Here is a 25,872-nt window from a genome sequence, read left to right on the forward strand (position 1 = left end):
CCCAACCTACCCTGAAAATTGTAGTCCATCGATGGGGGGTCGAGTTTTCTCCATTGGTCGGTGGCAGCAGCGAGGGCAGGTGTTGTCCAGTCGTGGCCAGTCGAAGAGGCACTGGCTTCACCCCAGTACTGGAAGCAGCGCTATCGTTACATCACTGAAATCCTATAGCACCACCAAGGCCCACTGACATCAGTTACTTGTCTGTGTTTTCTGAGCCCTTAGAGGGAGACACTAAGGAAAAAAGAGATCAAGTATGGATAAGCAGTGCAAATCACTAATTTGAAACCTTATTAATAACAAAGCCTGTAACTATCCTTCAGAACAAGGAGTTGGCTGAGATCAGTGAGGATCCTTCAAGTAAATACAGTATCCATTAGAAAGATTGTCACCAAAGGTGAGTCGCTTTTTCTGCTGATGGATACTGCTACTTCTATGTTCCTCACACTCTGAATAGATACCATTGCAATACCCCCTCCAAGGGGCTAGGTCTGAAAGAGTGGTCAAACAAGGAAATCCTGCAGCTCAAAATTAGTGAATTGTCCACTTCTTCTCACTTGTGACTGTAAACAAGAGTGATTTGTTAAAGTGTGAAGAGAAAACCACGTGGTAGCACAACATAGCTCAGCCAAAGGAACACCCCTAGCAAGTGCTGAGGTGGAAGACTTCACTCTCATGGAATGAGTGAGGACTCTCTTAGGTGGCTCTTTCTTGGCAAGGACATAACACATTTTAATACAAAACATGATCAAGTGTGATAAGGTCATCTTCTGGACCGCTTTGCCTTTTTGCTGAGTACATATCCTATGTAACATTGGTCATCAGTTCCAATCTCCCTGGTCCGGTTGATATAAAAATTGACAGCTCTATAAGGATCCAGGTGTAGTTTCTCTTCTTCCTTAGTGGAATGAGGCAGAAGAAAAAAAAGAGGGAAAGGTGATAGTTTGTTCCAGATGAAAATGGGTCACCACCTTAGGGAGTAAAGCTGCTCATAAGTCCTGCAACTCGCTGATACATGCATCCAAAGTGAAGGCTGCAAGAAAAGCTGTCTTGAAAGTCAATATCTTTAACTGGCAACTGTGCAGGAGTTCAAATGCAGCCCCTTCAAAACAAAATTCACATCCCATTGCTTCATTACAAACGGTATAAGTGGAAACATAGGAATCCCTTCAGAAATCTCATGGCAATCGAACATTTAAACTTGTTGATACATGTAGCGAAAGTGATGGCCACATGAAATACTGTTGTCAAAGCCAAAAATCTTGACTGGCAACTGTGCAGGGCTTCAAACGGAGCCCCTTCAAAACTAATTTCATATCCAATTGCTGCAGCACATAAATACCTTCAAAATCTGATAACAATTGGAGATTTAAACTACAAAGGCTGCTAAGGGAGGTAGATTATTGCTGACAGAGCAGAAATGCACATTTTTGACTGAACTCACTGCACAACCTGACTGCACTAGTGTAAGAGCACAGCACAACATGCCTGTTAAATGGATCTTCAGTGGATCCACATTATGCACTGTGGACTAGGTGAAAAAGGGGTTCCACCTCTCTTAATAAACACTTTGTTGAGAGATGACAAGATGACAATATGACATCTATTACCCCCAAGGCAGATAAAAGGAACTCAGTTGTGCTGTTTAATACTGAGGCATGATGGTGGATATGTTGGAGGTTAGGATGGAGAATCTGCTCTTCTGAAGAGTAGGTCCACTCTGAGATGCAGCTAGACCAGGGGACACAGGGATAGCCTCAGGAAATTACATGCCTCATACTTCTTGCCCAGTCCACAGCGATCATAATGGCTTGGACCCGGTCATTGTCTAGCTTCCTCAAAATCAGAGGAATCAAGGGTATGTGAGGAAATGTTTAGTGAAGTGGAAACCTCCATCACAACCCATAAGCACGCCCTAAGGTTCCCTGCAGCAGAAACTGGTGGCACAAACCTGTGGCAGTGCAAGTTCTTGTGAGTGACAACATGAAAAATCCCCCAAAGGACAAAGATGTTCTGTACAACTGGTGGGTGAAGACAACACTTGTAGCTGGCAAGAAGACACTGACTCAGGCTGTCAGCTCTGACATGGCCAGTACCTAAACCCAGAGTCTCAGAGATTTCTAGCACAGAATAGAAGATCCCATGTCTCCATGCTTAGTAAAATACATTGTAATTGTATCGTCTACCAAGATCTGGATGGACCAGCTGCACAGGATGAGCTGGAATGCCTTCAGGGTCAGGCTTATTATATAGAGCATGGGCTGGTGGGTGTGAAGCTCATGCTTCTCTGGAGATTGAAGCCCCCTGATCTCAAGTTTCCCCAGGTGCACACCCCACCGAAGGTTGGTCTGTCTACTGTGGTCACTGCAGGAAAGCTATAGAAGGACATCATTTGAGTAAGGTGCTCTTCTAATGACCATCAGGTCAAATCAGTGACAGTGTGCTGAAAGATCCTGATGGTGTCTGACAGATCTCCCTCTTAGTAAAACCACCGAAGGAGAAGACACCACTGGATGGCTCTTATTATCCAATTTGTATGTTTGACCAGTAGAGTGTAGGAAGGAACAGTCCTAACAAGTGAAGAATTATCAGCACTGGAACTCAGGCTCCCTACAAAGAAATGTAATCATATTCTGAAAATCTCAGATCCTCTGAGAAGGGAGGAAAGCTTTCAAAGCTGTTGTGTTAATTTCTGCCCCTTTGAACAGTAGGCACTTAGAGGGCTCTGAGTGAGACTCGGTCTGTTGAAGGAAAGCCTAATTTAAATAATAGTGATGTGATTGTCAATAGGTGATCCAACAGATGCAGCAAGCAATCAGTCATTGAGGTTTGGGAACATTACGATCCTTCATCGGCACAGATGTGCCATGATCACTGTGATCACCTTTGTGCCAATGTCAATCCAAACAGGAGGACCGCAAACTAGTAGTGCTGGAACTTACCACAGAACTGCTGGAAAGGTGTGTGAAAATATGTATCCTGCAAATCAAGGGACACAATTCTGTTTCCTGCTTTTACAACCAGAAGAGCCAGGGACAGCAGCTTGAACTTTTCCTTGCAAAGGTAGAAGTTAAAAAGCCAGAGATTTACGATTGGAAGAAGACTGCCACCCTTCTTGGGAATCAAGAACTAATGATAGCAGGGCTGCCTACCTCTTGCTAAAGAATTCAAAGATAAGTCTCCAACTGATGAGACTGAGGGGGGATTTGGGGGTGTGCTTCCTGGAAAGAGAGGGCATACTCCCTTGCTATTATGTGTAAGACTGACTAGCCCAATTGTATGGCTGCTAGGCCTGCAGAAAGGAACATGCACTCCCTCCAACAGGATGCACATGCTGTAAGGGGGAGCTAAAATGACTTTCCAGGAGGTTCTGGGGAAGAAGAGGAAGATGATGGTTGCAGGGTGTATCTGTTATTTAACGTCTGCCCATGTGCTGCTACAAAATGAGCTCAACAGATAGACAAGCTGGGAGGGCTGAGGCTGGAGAAAAACATACATTCTTAAGAAGCTAAAAAATGTCTATAGCTGTCTGTTGTTTTGGGCTGGTGGTTTCAGATCCTAGGATTGGGTACTAGACCTACCAGTCTTGAACCTCTCCAAGACTGAGCTGACTTTGTCTCCAAATAAACAAGTCTCATGAAAGGGCATGTCCATGAGGCTCACCTACACACCACTGGGGAAGCTGCTGGACATCAACCATGCATCGCTCCTGAGGGCTAAGGAAGGACCTATGGCTCGGACCTCAGAATCCATAGTGTCCAGGACAGCCATGACAATTCGCTTGGAGGCATCCTATCACTAACCATGTCAGTAAAGTGTTTTTAGGTGGTGTGTTTGTCATATCCCACATGTCACGGGTATACGTGGTGAGCAAGCACGTGGGGTTCATTTATCTTAAGGCAAAGATACCAGTCCAGAACATCTTTCTGAATGCTTTCAATTTTTTGCTGTCTCTCAAAGAAGGTTCTTTAGGAGACGTACTTGGATATTTTTTGGTACTGGATGAGGCCTGCACCACCAAGCCTTCTAGTGAAGGTTGCACTGAGAGAAAACTAGGATCTACTGAAGCCAGCAATGAGTTGCTTAATGGCTGGAGCAGAAGTGGTCTTCTCCTAAGCTGCCTTAATGGGGTCAAGGAAGGCCTCGTAAAATGGCAATAGTATTTCTGATGTTGTCGAAGCAGCCTGGAAATCCTTTGGCAGTATGCTAGTCCTTGCCTCCAATGTTGGTAGGGGCAATTTCAATACTTGTGCAGCGTTTCTTATAATAGCATGGAAGAAAGTCACTTCCAGTGGGGCTGGTGCTGTGGGACACTCCATTTTCATGGCTATGTTCAGCCCATAAGCATTCTGCAATACCAGACAAAAATCAGCAGTGTCTGAAGAGGGAGGGGGAAGCAAATTTACATCACCAACATGAGTAACCACTTAGAACATCTGGACATTGTCTGTATCAGATATGCAAATGTCATCAAAAGTATGCCAGCAGGCTTTGAGTCATTGGGGACCAGATTAAATCTCCTCTCTGTAACTGGCCTCATGAGGTAGTCTTTGGGCCTCTCTCCTAGACCACATTAAAATTGTTCAGTCATTAAAGTCTGTGCCTGTGGAGGCACTGATGCTGATGACATCGCCAAAGGTGATGATTTCACACCAGTGCCATCACAGGAATCATTTGCAGTGGCCTCAACACAGGAAGAGCTACAGTTGGCACTGTAGGCATGTTATGGGGAGTTTCTCTGGGGTCGAACGGCGCCAAGGGCAAATGTGCCAGCAGAAATCCAAATGGAGATGCAAGAAACCATGGAGCCTTGAAGCACACCAGAGGGTAGCACAACTTGTTTAAGCAATTGTGTGGATGAACTGTTCCAAGTTGACTCTAGGTAATGGGAGTTATGGGTAACTTGGCCCAGGGTTTGGTGCTGAGGGCAATAAGAGGCCTGGCATGGCTCTGACGCCAAAGTGGCAGGCAGCAGGCTTACGATGGGCACGTTGGTGGGCAATGGAATCAGTGGTTTCTCCAAAAGGGGTTCTGTAGAAGGAGTGATGTCCATGAGCTCCACGGAGAAACCTGCTTGAGCTGGGGAGTGCTGAAGAGACCTACCTCAGGACCTCGATAGACAACAACAACTGTCAAAGATGTCATGTGGTTACTGTAGCTGTAACACAGGCAGGTTATTTTAGCATAGGCCTGCCGCTTGTGCTCTTTCCCTCCAATACATGCTTTTTTACTCTTATTATTTTAGCAAAAGCTTTATTTTAGTGGAGATGTTTTTAATATTTTTTCAGCTTGTCCTTTCATGCAGAAATCTGTTATTCTTTTGTCTGCACAACATTTTACTCTGTGCTTCATTCGCCTTTGCAGTTTCTGCTGAGATCTGATGCCTGCTCTCCCTCCATGTGGGAGGACACTCAGTAGTCCAACAGACCTCTTCATTACTTACAGTCACAGTCCTTCGTGGGGATCTGATGGGCAGATTAGGGCTTACACTGCCATGCTCTTGTATAGCACATTAGTGGTGCAGGTAGAGATGTTAGAACTATTGTTGTGACAGTATAGTGGTACTTTTCTTATGTTTCGCTTTCCTTGTCACTGCCTTGCTTTTATGTTTTATCATTCTTATAATCACAATACATGCCTCTTTGCATAGAATGCAGTTGATTCAATAAAGCTTATTGAACCTAGTCCTGTATCTGTTTTGTACTTGTATGTGTGATACATATGTAACTGAGAGAAAGGGGTAAGGTGTTCCACTATGATTTTCCTGAGAATACTAGATGTCATGTGAAGGCTGCCACAAATCACCTTTTACTCTTGGATACTGGTGAGGTGCTGCTAGTTGGCCGGAAGGGTTAGGCTAGCAGCTGTCACACGGTGCAGCAACAGACTCAGTCCCTGGCATTTGGTAGGGCTGCTGCCCAAATCCAGCAGTCTTCTTACCATTACAGGAGTCTTTACAACAACATCTTCCCTTCTCTTCCCCTTCATGTGTTTCCTCTTCTTCTCAATAGAGGACTTACAGGACAGGGAGAAGCACAACTTTGAGGCTGATCATATGTGTGACCATGCTCGTCACAAGTGCGGGCTACAAAAATCTTGGCCTCCCTTTCCTTAATGGCCTTTGAGTGCGTGAAGCTACATTTATTTCACAACTTCGGCCTCAGGCACCATAGGAAGACCTCTTGGCAGATGGAAGTGAACATATATCCATTGCAGGAGAAGAAAGGCTCAAAGCCAAAATTTTCCTGCTAGAGATATCCCTAAGCACTGCACTGAAGATTTGAATTTTAACTGTGAAGTCAGAAGAAATGTAAAGGAAGCTCATACAGCATCTTTGGATCCATGTTGAAAATGCACAAAAAAAGGAATTGGTATTAGTGTGCCAGGGTGGTTCTGTATGGCTGCAGTGACATTAAACTTGTGTTGCTTCGAGCTTACAGGTGATCCCAGCACCACCTGCTAGTGAATGGTAGCTATGATGAAGGTTTTTAGATCTACTTAGTTGCCTGGGATATTCAAAAGGTGAGGAATCTATGGAGAGTAATATCCATCAGAAACACAAAATACTTAGTGGTAATCTTTGATCAGTGGCGGATGGTAATTTTAGCAGGAAGGTGGGCCATACACACATACCTATTTACACACACCTAACTACCTGCACACTTACTCACACTATACATTCACATTCAAACATGCACACACACACAATTCACAAGCACATACACAAACCCATTCACAGCATGCACATACATATACATTCATAAATACATACATACACAGACATGCACTTACCAGGCTGCAGCAGTGATATCAGGCTGTGATGGGGAAACCAGGACGTTTGTGATTGCCACTTCCTCTCACTGGCTGATCTTACATCAGCCAATGAGACAAGGCAGCAGTCCCTTACTCTACACAAATTGGGGTGGGGTCAGTGAGAGTTGCTGACCTCACCCCACTCTGACGAGGCATTACTGATTGACACTTGGCCCTGGCACTTCAGAGCTTAAAACTGAAGCTCCCACATCTAAGTCTTTCTTTGACATGCCCCTCCACATGAGGGGAGGACCTTGAGGTGCTTTGCCTCATACCCCATTCTGTGCTAGTCTCATTGTTAGGATTCAACTCTATTTGTTATTGTTAAACAATGTTTTTTTTCTCAAATAATTTGGGTGTAAATGCAGTCACCAGGGTTTTCCTCTTTTCCAGCACTATTTGTTTGCTGATCTTTTTCAGTTGCCTTTTCTGAATTTTTTCTTGATATTTTTTCTTTTGAGTCTTAGAATTCTTAACTTCTTTCCTTTGTACTAGGTCCAAAGTGACCACCTTAATCAGGAAACACATGTGGGGCTCATAACAACATAGAAGCAGAAAGTATTTCAATATTATATATCTGACTATCCTTTCCTTTACCAAAGCTTTAGACCATGTCAACATGATTTTTCAGAACTTGGTAATTCCTCATTTACATAGATGGAGCCTAGTGAGAGGGTATAACAAGCAAGGAGGAATAGGGAAGTTGAGCTTAGAGGAAGTGAGTAAAGGAAGAGGACACAAAACATTGACCACCTCAATAAGTACCTTGTCTCCTTCTAACATTCCCAACCCCATTAAATGCATTTGAGATACCTGATATTCTGCCCCTCTCTTCAACTGTAGGGCATGGCTTGTTCATTCCCTTCAAACGTATTTTAAATAACCAATGCCACCTGTCACTCCCTAATAATTCCCGTCGTATATCATTGCATAAATCGCTGTAGCGTACTTGCATGAAATTACAGCAAAATAATGCAAGATTATGAAAGGAGCAAAACCTGGTAGTTTGCACTATTTTCTTAGAGCAAAATGCATGCTCATGTCCGCCATACATTTTGTGCTAAGAAAATAGCTCTATCTGCAACAGAACAGGAACAGCAGCAGCTGCTCACACTCTGTTCCTATGTTCTTAAGACTTTTTGACCCAAATTATTTCAAAGTACATGTACAGGCATTGTAGCGTACTTTTTGGAAATTTTGCATCACAGGAGTAACTCAAAATTACTCCAAGGTAATTACAAATTCAACCAGGCCTAGGCCTAACCTCTCAGTGTAGCACTTCCCACTTATACTCTACTATGGTAACAGTAGGAGAAACCATTGTGATTTGCACATGGATGTCATTTAGGGGTCAGAGCTGCAACCCCCTGGTTTTGCTTTTATGACCCCTGTCACTGTCCTTGCGACCACTGACCTTAGGCTGCTAAGGGCATCGCGAAGAACAGAGCAAGCAGAACATTTTTGTCTGAAAATAAAAGCAGCTTTGAGATTTCCAGGCTTATGTAGTTGGGGACAAGTAATAGCTGTAACTTATAACTGTTTCATTTTGTCCCATCAGCTAACAGTTTGCTTAAAGTGTTACCTAGCAACACACCCTTCAAGGCCTTTCATGCCCAAAACTTCACCCAGTAGAAACATCCTTTACCTGCAGGCTCATGGAGGACTTGGTAGCAGTGAGGAGTTACAAAGGTTGTTGCCAGTAGTCTGTTCCTGTTTCCGTGTGCTGCTTAACCTAGACCCTTTGGGAATGTATGGAGGGCTCAAGGACATAATTTAGGGGTCTCCATGAGTCAACCCCTGGCACTGCATTTCAGTGGCGGACAGTAATTTTCGGAAAGAGGGGGGTGGGTGGGAAGCACACTCACACAGTCAGTCATTCACACACGCACGCACACACACATCCATTCACAACACTCATCAAATATGCAAATATATATTTGCGCACCAAGCATTCATTAAAAAAAACACACACACACTTACCTTAAGCTCTGACTCGGAGGCCCCAGGAGGGTTGGGACTGCTGCCTTCCCACACTGGCTGAGCCTAGGTCAGCCAGTGAGGGAAGGCAGCAGTCTCAGCCTGGTCATAGAGTGGGATGGGGTCAGTGAGACTGCTGACCCCACCCCACTCTGTGACGGTGTCACTGACTGACACTCGCCCGGGATGCTTCATGGTTTAAACCTGAAGTGCCCAGGTTGGAGTCAATGGGTGACGCTTCCCCTCGTCACCAAGGGGAAGGGACTTAAGGCACCTTTGCTGAGCTGAGGATGTCACGCCCATAGGAGCTGTGACCTCTTCAGCCAGCAAAGTTCAGTTCAGGAAGCCAGGAGTCTGCGCAAAGTGCACATGTCTTGCTCCTGACTGCCTAATCTGAAAACGAAGAGTGTCTGTCAGGCTGACCTTTGCTCAGCCTGACAGGCACTCTTCATGAGGGGCAAAAGGTCGGGGTGGCCCCTGTGCCCAAAAGGATGGGCCGTGGCTGCTGCATTTGTGACCCCAGGCCTCAAAGTGGAAAAGTCATTGCCAAGAACATACGGGAGACTCTGCTCTCCTAATTTTCTATTCATTTGTGGTCATACTAATTGTGCGTAATATTGTATTAGTCACCACTACTGTAAAAAAATGAAGAACAGTTAGCTGGAATGGGACATTTTGAAGCATCTATGGTAACTAAAAAGTGATTTTAAATCTATGTTATGTGCATGCTTGTGAGTAGGGGTCTGTTTAGGTGTGAGTGAGCATGCATATGTGCAAGTGTGAATGTATGTGTAGGCATGTGTGTGTGAATGAGTCAGTGACAGGTAGTGAGTGAGAAATTGTGGGATTGTGTGTCACCAAGTAGGAATGACTCATAATGAGTGAAAATTAGTGTCTTCAAGGGAGTGGGGATGAAATAGAGTCAGTATAAGGGAATTTTATGGAGTGGGAGTAAGAATGAATGTGAGTGAGAATGAATGAGAATGAGTGAGAATGTGATGTTATTCTTGCAAGTCCATAGCATACTGAAGGTAGTTCTTATAGAGACACCACTGCAAAATGCTGGTCCTGGCATATGTGAGGCAGTTCTTAGCATGACAGGCAACTGGGACAAAATACTGCCACTGGCACACTGGAAGTAATTCTTAGCATAATGGCCATCCATGTTAAAATACTGGTAATGGCATACTAGAGGTATTTCTTGGAATGTGGAAAAATGCTGGGACTAACACATTGGAGGTAATTCTTGATATAAACCAGGGCAACCTGAGATCATGAAAAAATGCTGGCCCTGACATACCAAGGTAATATTGGACATAAGCATCACTTGTGGTATATTGATAGTAAAATCCTAGCACTGGCATATTGGGGGCACCCATGACAAAATGCTCTCCCTAGAACAATGGAGCTAATTTTTGACATAGGGTGGCATCCAAAGCACATTTTGAAAAAATGTGATAGACTCCTTGGTAGTTTCACTGGCTTGGCACACCACTGAAGGAATTGAAAATTTAATGAGAGCCATTTCAGTGCCTATGGCTTTTTATAAAATGTATGTGAGGATTGTGCTTCAAAAAGCACTATATGGCCTCATTCTTTTAAGCGTTTGCTCAGGGGGAGGACCCCCATAGGAGAGGCCTGCTTTCTTGCTTTGCTCGCCCACCATAATTGAGGGCAAGCATAACATTCCAGAACTTTCAATGATCAATTCAGCATCATAATATAGATGGTTTCTAAAACACACCTTTCTCAATGTTGTGTGGTTATATTAATCATGCAGTTATAATGGGACTTTGTCAGTGTTAACTTTTGTGATGTCATCATGGTTAAGGGCATGCCACATGACTCCTTGCAAAAAAAATCAGTAAAGAATCACTTCCTGTGATGTCATTAGGGTCAAAGAGCATGTGATGTCACTTCCACTACCTCTAGCATTTTAGTGCATTGACACCCATGGATTTGCAGCAGATCTGACTGATGGACAGTCACTGAACAGTGTGTAAGAGATATGCAGTTTCACTCAGCTTTTTGCTGACCTGTGGGAGGCAAGGAAGACAGAGGAAGGCAATGACAGAGAACTCGCCCATCAGCCACTGCCCTCGGGCCTTTGGAGACCCGTCTGAGGCGGGAGAAGATTCCGATTCCACCTCTTCCTCGCATTCAGTGCAGTGCTGTGACCTCATTGTAGTAACCAACTAGACAGTCATGGCAGGTTACCAGTCAGCAATGGATTCCTACCTTAGCGACAACGGATCCCTAAAGAAGTCATACATAATACTAGATTATTCAGTAACAATAACCGCCCAATTCTGTTACTATTCCGGTTTAAGATTTGGTACTTAATGTAATGAGGTCCAGTGCTATAACATCTCAAAACAGCCCCTAAAAAATGTCTAACGTCTCTCTGAGCGGGACGAGTCAGGGAAGGTTCTGCCCCTGCATTCGTTATTGATCCCAACATGACAAATAAAATAATTAGGTATTTTATGATTTACAGAAAGCTCTTGAGTTCTTCACAAATGCACGTTGTTAAGACAATCTGACGATGTCCCCGTCAGTGTATTATAAGACTGAATGACATTTGTAAAGGCTTTTCTTTCTTGTTGGCGGAGTGAGTTATTAAGCTCAAATCCCTCGGCGTCAGTGCAAGGTGTCTGGAAACCGCTATGAGCATTAGATAAATTGCTGAAGTCAAGAACTTCAAACATCTGGCTTTAACCAAGAAGGCATGCGATGGAAAACAAAGACACGTGTAATCATTCTTAACAGTCATTTTTATGTGAAGTAATTACTAAAAATAATCTACAGACAAGCTTCTGATTATTAATGAATATTACAGCATGCAAAGTATCGCAATGAGCCTTCCTAAACCAGACGACAGAACTCCGTTATCTAATGAATAGCCCTGAGGGACGGAAAAGGAAAATTCACCCTTTAAATCTGTTGTCTTTATAGCAATGGGAGAAAAAAAACATCTAGAGCTGATTTAGATAGTGCTTTTAGGTTTTTAGGTCTACCTTAAATACTGGCTTCAGCTTCTTTAAATATGAATATACAACTTAAGAGCCCTTTTCAAGAGCAGATTCGTTATTAAAAATAAAGACGAAAGGTATATTAATATTCTGACAGCTCATACAATGTTGAACTCTTTCGGACACAATCCCACCAGTTGAGCAGGCTGCAGTGTTGACAGCTGGTGTAAGTGAAAGCAATGGGCTTTGGGTACAGAAGCAGCCAGCCAGCAGACCGTACAGCATTGGTGTTCGGAGCACGGCATGCAATAAGAAGCTAGAAAAAAATACCAGGGTCGGTGTCAAATTTGTATTTTTTAGGTTCATTGCTAAATGGCAACATTATGATGGCATATATCCAAAGAATGTTCCTTTTTGCTCTCTTTGTGCCAGATCACAAAACCTTATTGATTGGGGATGTTTGGTCTCTTTGATACCATTATAGCCAAGCTACAGCTCACTGAAGAACCCTAATAGGCTGATACCAGTCCCACTTTGCTTGTGTCCAGTTCACAACTGACCTGGCTTGGCACTTTGGGCTGGGTTGTATCTACCAGAACGCGGCCAAGCCAGATTTGCAAATGGCTGAGTCTAATCTAAGGTGGCTTGTTGGGCAAAAAAATAATGTACTGGAAAGTGGACTTGAGTAATTACCAGTGCCTGAGAATAATTTAAAATGTAAGCATTTGATCCATCACTTTGCATATACTTTTTTTCTCAGTGGCAAGGAAGGTATTACATTTGAAAATTATTTTACCACCATATTATGAAAGCAGGCCTGTGGAGGTGGTAATGTGTGACAGTAACTCTAATGTATATTTTTGTGTTGCATTTTGTTTTGATAGCCTGTGTTGTTTTTGTATTTTTCTGTTGCGTTATTATTCTGTGTTCTGTTGCACTGGGGCAACAGTTGTGCTCAGTTTTGACTATTTTGTTGTACTGTACCCTGCTATATTCTGTTGTGTTCTTATTTTACTTTTTGTTGTTTACTATGTTTTGTCCTTCTGTGCTCCGTATTACTTTATAGAGGTCAACGAATGCTGGCGCAATTTTAGCCAACATCAGAACGTTCGTTTAAAGTTCCAGTGACATCTATTTAGCATTGTCTCAGATTGACAAATACCTCAGCTTCAATGCTTCAGCTGTTTAAGACACCTCTGAGGTCAAAACGGGGGCACTGGGCCGTGCTATATTAACATTTCCAGTGCTCACTTTATGTGACTGGATCATTAATTCTCTATCGGACGAAAAACTTGAAATGTAATATATATCAATATGGAGTGCTGTTCAAAGTTTTTGTGTTGCGAGCTCTACTGCTGTGATCACTTTTCCCACGCTGTTACGGCTGTGCGATTGTCCACCCTTGTGGCTGATGTACCCACATTTGTCTTTTCCCTCCCAGAACTTGTGGTTTTGTCAAATAAAACATATGAAAATACTCACTTTCCTTGTAACAAAGATAGAAATCTGTACAGTACTGTTTTTTTAATTAGTTAGAACTGAGGTTTCTCAGCTGCAGTCCAATAACAAAAGACCATTCACCTAACCAATCAGCGAATACTGCAGATATACTGGTGCCAGTTATAATGGTCTAGAATGCCTCAACTATCTAAAATGGTGACATAGGTGCATATTCTGATGTGATTGCAGTGTTCTGTAATTGGATGTTTGGGTCTAAATTGCACAGCATGTGTAGAGCTCCTGCACAGCATGGCAAAAAGATATTCCTAAATTTAAGTTTAATACTGAGTGAGGGAAGTAGTTACAGCAGATCGCATCCTGCTATAGAAATCTCCATCCTACAACAAAAATCTGATCCAGTAACACTACCCTGGCAACACCCTTGCCACAGTATGACATCAAAATAACGAGAGCACGTTAAGTGCCAAACTGTGACAGAAATACAAAAATAAACTCACACAAGGGTACTGGACCTTCATTGATCCCATAGTTCTACTTTAAACAGATCAGTCGCGATATTGGCTACTTTACTGATGGAAATTCCAGAAATGTGATTAACACCCCTGGTACAAGTTAAGGAGAAGTGAATGTGAAACAGCCTAGTAAACAACAATCTCTCCTATCAATTGTTGACCGTATGCTTGCCTTTGGCTTGATAGAGTCCTTTGAACTAAGTTCATGCTATACAAGTACAACAAAAGAGTACTTGAAGAACATGACAAGCTGATCGAGGACAGAGCTTTTGGTCTGGCAATTCAGCGTAATCAGTATTTTATTTAGTAACAAACTTGAAAAACAACTTCATTTTTGTTCAGTGGAACAGATCCCGGTAAAAAGGAGGGAAACCGACCCAATTTTTTTGCAAGTTTGTAACTTTCTTTCGATCAAGCAGCTGAAAGTTTTCATACTTTTCATGCACACAATGTAGCTGAGAAGCACAGAAAGTAAACAATGCTTATTAAAGCCTTTCATGACTCCTAATCTTCTTCTGACACTGAAATTACACCTCTGAGACTAGGGTTCACAATGACAGTGCCAGGGATCACAGGAGACAAGCCACTAGTCAGAGCTGCGACCACTTGAGATCCGTAAATGACAGCCCATGGACCACTCGCTGTAACTCAGGCATGCAGGCATGTTAAAATTCAAGTTAAAACATCACATATCCAGTGTTTTTCTCACTTCATTGACTCCCATTTTCAATTTGCACCAGTCTTCACATTCACTGGGATTGATAGAGATCAGATTTTACTAATATATTAGTGGTATAGAAGTTAGCATATGGCGACATCTAAATCTTCATTTAAAAGACTAAGAGAGAAAGTAACATGAAATGTAAAAATGTGCACGTTTGAATTGCGATGGACATTGTGCCCTCCGTTTATTTGGACATTGCATTTTGCTATGGTAGATGTTGTGCATTTATATTTTAGTGAACTACTGACATTTCTGTTTTGAGTAGTCAGCTATACACACATAGGTCTACGATGTTCAGGTTATGACTAAATGTGTTTTTCTGAAGTTTCAAAGCAATTTCTATTCTCTGTGTTGCTGCTTGGAGGGTACAAATAAAGGAGTTTTGCATAGTCGGAGCCGTCAACTGGATTTCCCTATCAATTAAAACTGGATAATTGTCATTTTGGCTGCAGAGAATGGTGTTGCTTTGATGGAACACTAAAAGGATTTTAAATCTCCCTTTTTAGTGACACAAAAAAAATATTAATAGCCAAAATATTACTTAACCCATACACTGTGGCTTTTTAAGTATGTAAAAACTAGGGTCTCGCTGTATAAATTAAACTGGTAACAACACAATTTTTAAAAGTTAGAGCAATGGCCCACTGTGATTAGAGGTGGGCAAACCATCGAATTCATAGGAAAGGTCGATCCAAACTGAGCCAGGTGTCCGGCTTGATTCTAAGGGCCAAAACATGAGCCGAACCCGCAAATAAGTTGTCATAAGAATCCTGATTTTGTTTTGAAGTCACATAAGCTTTTACTGCTATCCTAAGTAAGAGTGGCCCATTTCCCATGCTTCCACTGGGGTCCCTCACATTCTTGATATGTCACTGGTGTTCTCCTACTCCTGGATAACAATGACTAGGCAGAAGTGCACTCTTCAATTCACCTATAATCCAGTCATTCACCCCACCTCCATTCCAGCCCACCTACTGAAGATGGGCCATTAGGGAGTAAAACACAAAAAGCCAGCAGCAGTGAAAGTTCGTGTAGGAAGGGTTTGGCATGGGCAAAGTAATAGCTGGCTTGTTGCTTCCACTTTGAGTTTGGTGTTTATTTAGGCTGACTTCTCAGCAGCCATTTACTCTTGAGCAGCTATTTTGGTCTAGCATGCAAATGCCACATTTTAGGCTGCCCGTTACACTTTAAATAGTATTCTTTTTCTTCTGCGCTTTGGCACAATGGCACTTTATCCTTACCCTAGCATGAAAACACAGCACTTTCAGTTGTATACTAGCTCTTCATATAGCATCCTTGCTTGTCTGCTCCTTGGCACTACAGTGTGGCGCCACACTAACAGAACAGAACAGTTTCTGCCATTTCTAATGTAGGTAGACATTTAGGGCAACATGGGTGGACACTCAAGTACAGCTGACTTTTATTCTTGGGGTCTTCCCAGTTTCAGAATATTTGCTAAACGTTTTGTTGCTCTTTACCAGCTATATTGGTTTAGCATGAAAATGCCGCAATTTAGGCTGCACATTAGCGCTTACATAGTATCTTCTTTCTTGGTGCTTGGGCATAACAGTTCTTTAATCTTGGGGCACAGCGTTTCCCACCGCTTGCCTAGGTCAGATTTTAAGGTAATACAATAGTAGGGCGCTCAGGCACAACTGCTCTTTACTTTGAGGGACGTCCCTAATGAATAACTTTAGCTGCTAACTGGCCACCCTTTACCACAGGGTCGGTTCTCTTACACAGGCAGGCATCTGAACTAAGACCTCCCATTAGGCTATTTCTTAGTAGAACCGGGGAGCTTATGTCATTGGCTCTACAATTCATTGAGTGACTATACCTTGTTAGATTATTTCTTAACAGGGAAAAAAAGACTGGCTATGCACCGTTTTAAAGTTTGTACTTGATCTATTTAATTTATTCCTGGAAGGCAAACATGCATATTAATGATTTGCAACCAAGCAAATGGCAGGCCACGTGAAGTTTTAATGTTTTCCATTTTATCTGCTTATTGTATTTTAGGTAGCAAGGTACATATGTATCACAATGGTTTTAATTAATCAAGCAATAAACAAATCAACTTGAACGTGAACCCTCTTTGAGTTTCCTGCTATTTCCTTTAGGTAAATCTAGATTTCCCTGCTGAGGTCCTGTGCTGGGATGTAGTGGAGGCTGTTAGACCTGACATGCCTTGGGGTGGTCGCCCCTAACTTTTTGCCTGCCTCCCTCCACTTTTTGGACTCTGTCTTTGCTGGCTTTTAGACTCTGCGCACTTTACCAGTGCTAACCAGTGCTAAAGTGCATATGCTCTCTCCCTTTAAACATGGTAACTTTGGATCATACTTGATTGGACTATTTAATTTACTTATACGTCCCTAGTAATGTGCACTGTATGTGCCTAGGGCCTGTAGATTAAATGCTACTAGTGGGCCTGCAGCACTGTTTGTTCCACCCACTTAAGTAGCCCCTTACCTTGTCTCAGGCCTGCCATTGCAAGGCCTGTGTGTGCAGTTTCACTGTCACCTCGACTTGGCATTTAAAAGTACTTGCCAAGCCAAAAAATCCCCTTTTTCTACATATAAGTCACCTCTAATGTGTGCCCTAGTTAACCCCTAGAGCAGGGTGCTGTGTGGGTAAAAGGCAGGACATGTACCTGTGTAGTTTACATGTCCTGGTAGTGTAAAACTCCTATATTCGTTTTTACACTACTGTGAGGCCTGCTCCCTTCATAGGCTAACATTGGAGCTGCCCTCATACATTGTTGAAGTGGTAGCTGCTGATCTGAAAGGAGTAGGAAGGTCATATTTAGTATGGCCAGAATGGTAATACAAAATCCTGCTGACTGGTGAAGTTGGATTTAATATTACTATTCTAGAAATGCCACTTTTAGAAAGTGAGCATTTCTTTGCACTTAAATCTTTCTGTGCCTTACAATCCATGTCTGGCTGGATTTAGTTGACAGCTCCTTGTGCATTCACTCAGACACACCCCAAACACAGGGTACTCAGCCTCACTTGCATACATCTGCATTTTGAATGGGTCTTCCTGGGCTGGGAGGGTAGAGGGCCTGCTCTCACACAAAGGACTGCCACACCCCCTACTGGGACCCTGACAGACAGGATTGAACTGAAAAGGGACCTGGTGCACTTCTTAGCCACTCTTTGAAGTCTCCCCCACTTCAAAGGCACATTTGGGTATAAAACAGGGCCTCTGCCCTACCACTTCAGACACTTACTGGAGAAGAAACCTGAACCAGAACCTACATCCTGCCAAGAAGAACTGCCTGGCTGCTCAAAGGACTCACCTGTCTGCTTTCTACAAAGGACTGCTGCCTTGCTGTTGGGCCGCTGCCTTGCTAAACTCTTGTCTGGCTGTAAAAGTGCTCTCCAAGGGCTTGGATAGAGCTTGCCTCCTGTTTTCTGAAGTCTCAGGACCAAAAGGACTTCTTTCCTTCACTTGGACGCCGTGTGCGGCGAAAAATTAGACGCACAGCTTGTTCCACGGTGAGAAATTCACTGCACGCCGATCCGGAAAGACGTCGCTCTACGCGACGCCTACGGTGCAACCAGAACTTCGATGCACGGCCTCGCCTGGACAACGCCACCCGACTTCCAGAGAGGAAATCGACGCGACGCCTGCCGTGAAGAAGAAAATTCCACGCACAGCTTCCCGGAACGACGCCCAGCCGGTCTACAAGTCTAGGATTCCACGCACAGACCCTGGGACATCTGGTAATCCTGCGAACCATAGAAGGAGTCGGCCCGCGTGCCGGAAAACGACGCACATCTTCCACGAGTGAAAAATAACGACGCAAGTCCGTGTGTGAAGGGGCGAAACCGACGCACACACCATTTTTCTTCCCGCAGAACGACGCACATCTCCCCACGTGAAAAATAACGACACTAGTCCATGTGTGAAGGGGCGAAACCGACGCACACACCATTTTTCCACGCATCTCCTCTTCTGCGGCCCTCTGTGGAGATTTTCCACTCCAAACCAGGTACTTTGTGCTTGAAAGAAACTTTGTTTGCTTTTTAAAGACTTATGACACTTTATATCACCTTTCAGTGATATTCCTACAAATTCTTATTGCATCGTTCATTGTGTTGATCTACAAATATCCTAACAAATATTCTATATTTTTCTAAACACTGTGTGGTGTATTTTTGTGGTGCTATATTGTGTTATTGTATGATTTATTGCACAAATACTTTACACATTGCCTTCTAAGTTAAGCCTGACTGCTCGTGCCAAGCTACCAGAGGGTGGGCACAGGATAATTTGTATTGTTTGTGACTTACCCTGACTAGAGTGAGGGTTCTTGCTTGGACAGAGGGTAACCTGACTGACAACCAAAAACCCCATTTCTAACAGAGGCCTAATCATATATGCTAAAATCCCATGCCTTCTCCAGAGCGCACACAAAGAAAACCTTTAAGCATCAATCTTTATATTTCATGGTATGCCCAGCCTGCTATTGTGTTTGAAAAATATACAAATAAAAAAATAAATGTTGAAAGTCCACTAAAGTTTACCGGCCTATGTGTGTAAAGGGGAACTTATACTAACAAAATTGCAACCATTTAGAGTACACAACTGCGGAAAATAACCGTGAACAATGAATGTATTATCCTTAGCTGTGTAGTGGGGTCCGATGCCTAAGGATGTGGCACAGCCCAAGAAATCAATACAAAAAGCATAAACCTCATCTTTCAGTCCCTTGTTTGCGCACATACAACAGTTTCAGCCAAAACAACTGACATTTTCAGGAAACCGTATCGCTCTGTGCTTTGCTTTGAACAAAAAGCATTACTATGAAGTTTTATGTAGAAGAGGCAGCCCTTTCCCTGGTCTTACTTCTGAGCTTCTCACGCTTTGCAAAACGCTGCTTCCTTTGAGGTTAGATTGCTAATCTATAACACAAAACTGCCTGAGGATGGTGCTTTCTTTATATATATATATATATATATATATATATATATATATATATATATATATATATTGCTCATCTGAAGCCACAGTAAGGACAGTGAGGGAAAACTGGAGGACACGCACAAACAACTTCCAAGACGAGGCATGGACCGCAAAAACAAGATGAGCTCTGTCGCAGAAAGGCCAGGCTCGGCTCGTTCAGAGCTCAAGGATGGCAGAGATCCTCGAGCTCAGCCAGAGCCAGGTATCGGGTTTGAGTCAAGCTCGAGCTTTCATTGGCTCGCCCACTTCTAATTGTGATCTGTCGTTCTTGTATTGTAGTTGTCTTTTTGTTATCCATGTTATGCACAAAAGTTGATGCAGACATGGACCGGTATCAGTGCCATTTAGGTAACCTGGCTCCTGAAAAGAAATCAAGCAGTCAACTTTATAAAACTGGTCTTTTGGTGTCTTTTCTTTCACAGGGTCAAGCTCTTACTAGTGTGCAAATATCACTACAAAAGTCTCTGCCGACTAATTTAAGACCATCCTCGCCTCACATTCAGAAAACAAGTAAACAATTTCTCAGGCTGTTTCTGAACAAATCTATGATGTCAGCCTCGGGTTTCATCTAGCCTAACCAGTAACTGAAGATATTCATCCAACTATCGGGCCTGGATGTACTAAGGCTTTCTGCCAGGGCAAAGCAATGGAAACTCTTGCATACTATTTACTTAATGACAGCACAGAAAAGTGCCCTTTTCTCAGCGTAAAAAAAACAATTTTCACTGCTTTGTGTTACTTCAATGAAAGTGAGGGGCATTACTCAGTTATTATTATGGCTGATTAACCCAGATAGCCACATGTTTTGAAGCAAATGCCGATCTACAAAGTTATGCAGACTGTGATGTGATGACGCAGAAAAAGAAAGACTCACATATATTCATATATCATGTAACAAAATCGTATAAGGTAGTGTGATTTTTAGCAAAGAAAAATAATGTACGTGGGAAATTGTGCCCACGGGGTAGTTTGCCATTATTATAAATGAGCTTAATTAATCATGAAGAATTGACAAATGTAGTAATCCGTCATAATTGCAAATGTATTCTATGATTTTCTTGTTGAAACTGTTTTATGCTTAGCTTAAAAATTTAGCAGAGGCTTTGGCCTAGTTGCCTGGTCTCAAATCTAACTGCGTGGTTTTCATTTGTATTAAAAAAAGACATTATTTTACTTTAAGGCTGTATTTCTCCAGTAGAGATGACTAATACACTTATCTCCAAGGTTTCGTGCTAGGCCGGTTTCATCCTCTTTGATGCAAGGTCAGCTCCTGCAGGTGCAGACAATAAAGGCACTAAGATAAAATTAATTGGCAAACTTTGTTGCAACTTGTGTTCCAAGGCTCCAAGGACAATGTATGCATACATGAGTACTAGGAAAAACACACTATTCATTGGTCAAATTGAAGCCACCCTATGAACCCTCCAATGGAAGACCCTGAAGAATTTGGAATGTTTCTTACTTAAACCCACCGGACAAAGAGAAGTCAGCCATTTTCCTTGTTGCCATTTTTTAAGCCAAATGCCAGACGCCATCTTAGACGACATCTTGATGCCCTTTTCTCTATTCCAGAGAAAGAGACTTTAAGAATTCTAACCCTAGAGACTTTAACTTTAATTCTGCCCCGCATTGCCCATGCAGTAACTTTGCCCCATTCTCCTTTCTGCCGCAAGGAAACTTGCCCTTAACTTTGCCCCCTTGAAATCTGACCTATGCTGATCGAACCGGTACCTGAGGGACGAAGTATTTCTTGAATGCTGATTGTATTTAGTAATTATGAAAAGATAATTGTATTATGCATTGTGTTTTCCTTCCTAGGTACCAACTGCTTATTTTGATAGGGCCTAAGCTAGACGTTTTCTAAATCTGTGTTGACTAAATTCGTTTTGCATGAAGCCCCACATGCCAATGCTAATTAGAGGTTAGTTGAGGTATTCATCTGATGCACCATGTTGAATTGAAATCTTGTTATGCTGACCGATGTATGCAATTAGTCAAATTCAGTTACTTATATTAGTGATTTGTATTGCTATAACCGAGTGCATTATAATCCAGATTTTGCGTAGATTGCGTTTCTTCCGTCGTTATGGACAGCTAGTAATGTTCGTATACATATATCATTTGATTTTGAGACTCATATATATTGTGTTAGCTTTGTTAATATAGGGAAAATAAACTCATTAACTTTTAATAAACTGGTGTGGTTATTCATGACTGAAAGGTCATGGTGCGCCAAAATACTGATTGTCATTGATTCCTAATGTGTTATTTTGATCCACTAATTGAGTATTGGGTATTGATTACAATGGTTATTGATTTGACTGATCTAACTATTCTTGAATGAGGAGAGCCCAACTTGGTTAAAAGGTTCACCGACCTCCAGCGTGTCCAAGTATAAGTAATTTATAAGGGCTGGACGCGCTATCAGTAGATGGTAGGAGAGATTGATGGTTTCGCCCTTTGGGACCCCATTCGAACAATAGACGGAGTCAAGTTAGAATTTTCTTTGATAAAACAGGTCGGAGAGATGATGGTGCCCTAAATCCCCAATGAGTTTCCCGGAATCTCGGAGCTTGCGAATGGAGGAAATGGAGGTGTGAGAATGTTTTCGGCGTTCCTAGTGACAGTATGAGTGAAGTTAGGGTTTCGCGCTTGCACAACTTATGCCGCAGATGAATTGTGAAGTTTGTGAGGATTTTTAGGGGGGTTACGAACTTCAATCAAAATTTTAGAGGAGTGTTACTCCAAAGTGTGAGAGTAGGGAAGTCGTCAAACTTCACATGTGTGTTGCGCTTTGTGCAGGAAAAATTGTCCATGTGGTTGTTGATGTTGAGACGGGCCCTGCGAGTTCAAGAGACTACGGAGTATGTTGAAAAGTCTATGAGACACTTGATTGATGTTGTAATCTGTTCGGTTTAGTAGGTTGATCGGGCGTGGTCAACAAGTCGGTATGAATATTGAGGAATGTAAGAAAATTTTTTAATTTGAGATTTGACGAATTCTAAGGCGCGCTAGAATAGTTCATTGATCAGTTGAGAGTAAAGTTTGCGGGTCAAATTTTGCTTGCGAAAGTGGGAAACCGAGAAAGATGGAATAACTGCAGAGGCTAGTGAAAAATCCCTAAGGTTTCTGAAGCTATTGTATTACCCTTCCTGTAGTAAACCGACAGATTTGTTGTCTTCTTTTTGGTTAGTGCTCGCAATATATTGCAGAAATTCGTTTTGAGTGAAGCTGAATGAAGGAGGACAAGCTGCAAGACTTTGTCAGCCGCAGTGTGTGGGTGTGACGTCATTAGGAGCCGCGCTGGGATAGGTTGGTTGGTGAGAAGGCTCGCACACTGATTGGACACAGTCCGTGAAGCACAATTGGTGGGGGAAAGGAAAGCGAAGAGTATTCCGGGAATTAAAGTCACTTATTGATTGCATATTTTAGAAAAATAAAAGACGGAAAGATGAAATTTTTCAAAGCATTTCAGAGTGCCTTGAGGGGAGATGTATATATTAAAGCAAATGTAGGAGAAGAAACACCGCCTGAGGGTACACCAGCTTACATGGTGATTGAAGAAAAGGGTGTTGCACCATGTCTTTGGCTAAAGCAATGGTGCAAATTAACAGAAAAGCATGGAAGTGTAGCGTTCCCTATCCATGGGTCGTTTAATCTAAGAGTTTTGGAGAATCTAAGATTCGCGCTATAGGACATGAAAGTACCTCCAAGACCAGCACAGTTTGAGGCATTAGCAATTTGGGAGCTAATAGCTACAAGGCAACAATAGAATACATTTGAAACAAGAGTGAGAAAAGTAGAAAAGACCCTAGCGGATGCTAGATGGGATAGTACTCAAAAGGTTTGGAGATCAGACGTATTGCAGGGAATTAAATTGTTTCCAGCAATTACTGACAAAGCAGAGACGGAAGGAAGGAAAGCTACCTATAAAACAAACAGGAGTCAGTCCAGAGATAGAGAAAACAACATAAATTAAAAAAGGGCAGATGAGTCAGACGATGCAGTTCATTATGCAGTTGCTAAACGATCGCCCGCCACCATATGTGGAAAGCGAAAATGGCTCAAGCACTAGTACTGCTCCTCCGGGACCAATACAAGGTAATGTGACACCGAATTTGAGAATATCACAGAGGCAGAGCAGTTCCGATATGCCTTTTACACCACAAATACCACAAGTTCAGAGAATATATCCTGACGTGCCTAAATTGAAACCTGTCAATGATTATCAGCCGCAGGTTCAAAGGCGCTACTGTGATGAGCATAATCTGGAAATGACTTCTACTTTAATAACGCAGGGAGAACAGAATAATCAAAGACCGACATTGATTCAAGCCGAATCAACACACATTTTGATGCCTCAAAAGCAGATACAAGAAGTGCCGAGGTACACTCAAATAACAGAGAGCCAGTTAGGTATGCCAGCAATGATGAACCATAATGTGGGAATTAACATGCCACAGAATTCGGGGAACAGACAGAATCCAGATGCAATATCTCTGCCTATCACTGTAGGTCCGCCAGTGCCATTGTATATACAGGCAAACCCAAATATATGCGAGCAAGGGGTAATGACACAAAATGAGGCAGGAAGGAGGTGCATAGAAAATACCCAAGAAACGACTCCGGTAGGCACACTGCTAAATAGATCTGGGTCCTTGTGGGAATTTAGTCCAATTCCAGCTTGTGCTCCGTCAACTGTGGTAAGGTCAGGTCCACCAGTAATAGTACCGCTAACTTCAAAAACAGAAACGTTACAGAAACCGTCAGTAGCAGTTGATGTGAGTGCTACATTGATGGGACTGAACGCGCAACAGTTAACGCAATGGTTGAACAGCCTGAACTCCACACAGAGTACACCCAGCGGGAAGGGAGAAGAGTATTTGAATAAAATAAGATTGGGCATGAAAGCAGATGAACTAGTAGAGGGATTGATGGGTTTGAACAGGTTAGAATCATGCATAGAAGAAGAGCTGAGATACATGTGCCCTAGAATTAGAAGAGAAGTAACCAGCATACATAAGAAGTGACAAGAAATTGCAGACAGAAACAAAATCGATATAGGTAAGACTAAACACTTGAGCAGAAGTTACAGGCTAGACTTTGAGACAAAAGATTTTGAACAAATGAGATCTGCAGGAATGAAAACACATCTTAAAGAGATACTGCAAAGTGCGCAGGTTTGGAGATGCTTAGACAAGTGGGAAAGTAGATGGGTTAAGAAAAAGGACGAAAAGAAAGAAAGTACCCCAGATCAGAATGATGACCTGATAACCATGTTGCCAATGAGAGAAACAGCAGGGGGAAAACGTGTACATGTACCGTGGCACAGGTGTGATATTCAATCCTTTACGGATGATTTCCCTAAATTAAGAGAAAAACCGATCGAATGGTATCAACAAATAGATAGATTTGTGAAACTCGCAAAATGTCTTTGGGAAGACCTAAATACTTTATTTGAAATTGTGGTTCTGGCAGATTTGTGGGAAGATTGTAAAAGGGCTGTAGGTTGGCCAACAAGTGAACCAGAAAGAGATAGAGACACAGGTGTACCATCACCTACGGTAATGAGTTTATACCATAAGGTGATTGAGCATTTGAAAACAAAGGTTGCGTCGAAAAATGTGGATTGGCAGAGAATTGACAGAACGGCACAAGAAGTTAAAGAGTCAATACATGCGTACTATGAGAGATTGTTGAAAGCGTTTAAAAATTACAGTGGTACGGAAACGATTAAGGCAAAGGACATGTTCCATTTTGTGTTCAGATTTGTGGAAGGGTTGAGACCCGAAATCAGTCAGATGATTAAAATGCATTTGATTTGTTGGCAGTCAAAGTCGATCGATGAGGTGTTGAATTATGCAAAATACTGCAGTGATGAGATTGAGAAAAAGCAGAAAAGGTTGAAAGAAAAAGTGATGGTGATGCAGCTTAGAGCAGCTCAGACAGGTTTGCAAGGTTTACAAGGTTTTCAACAGCAGTTGCCGCAGCAGCAACAGCAGGGGAATGCTATGTTTCAGCCACAGATGAGAGGCAGAGGCCGAGGAGGTTTTGTGAATAATGGTCCTGATTTAAATACTGTTATGATTCCAAATGGTATACAGGCAATGAAGAAGGTGATGCCATTTCACACGGGCGGAATCGTCGGGCATTGGAAACGGGAGTGCCCAATGTTGGTGCAGGAAGGTGTAGGTCAGCAAAACAATGATGTCAATGCATTTCAGAATATGAGAGGACCGAAATTGAGAGGTCCAAATCCAAATTTTCAAAATAATGTAAATCAGATGCAGGGTTTACAACCAGTACAACCACAGCAGGTGCAAATGCCCCGTGTACAAATGGCACAGTTGCAGCCAATGCAACAGCAGTTTCCTATGGTACCTAATCAGCAACTGCAAATACCCTTCGCACCAATGAATCAGCAACAACTAATGCTTCCTCAACA

The sequence above is a fragment of the Pleurodeles waltl genome, chromosome 6, assembly GCF_031143425.1.
Source record: "Pleurodeles waltl isolate 20211129_DDA chromosome 6, aPleWal1.hap1.20221129, whole genome shotgun sequence".
Taxonomy (NCBI): domain Eukaryota; kingdom Metazoa; phylum Chordata; class Amphibia; order Caudata; family Salamandridae; genus Pleurodeles; species Pleurodeles waltl.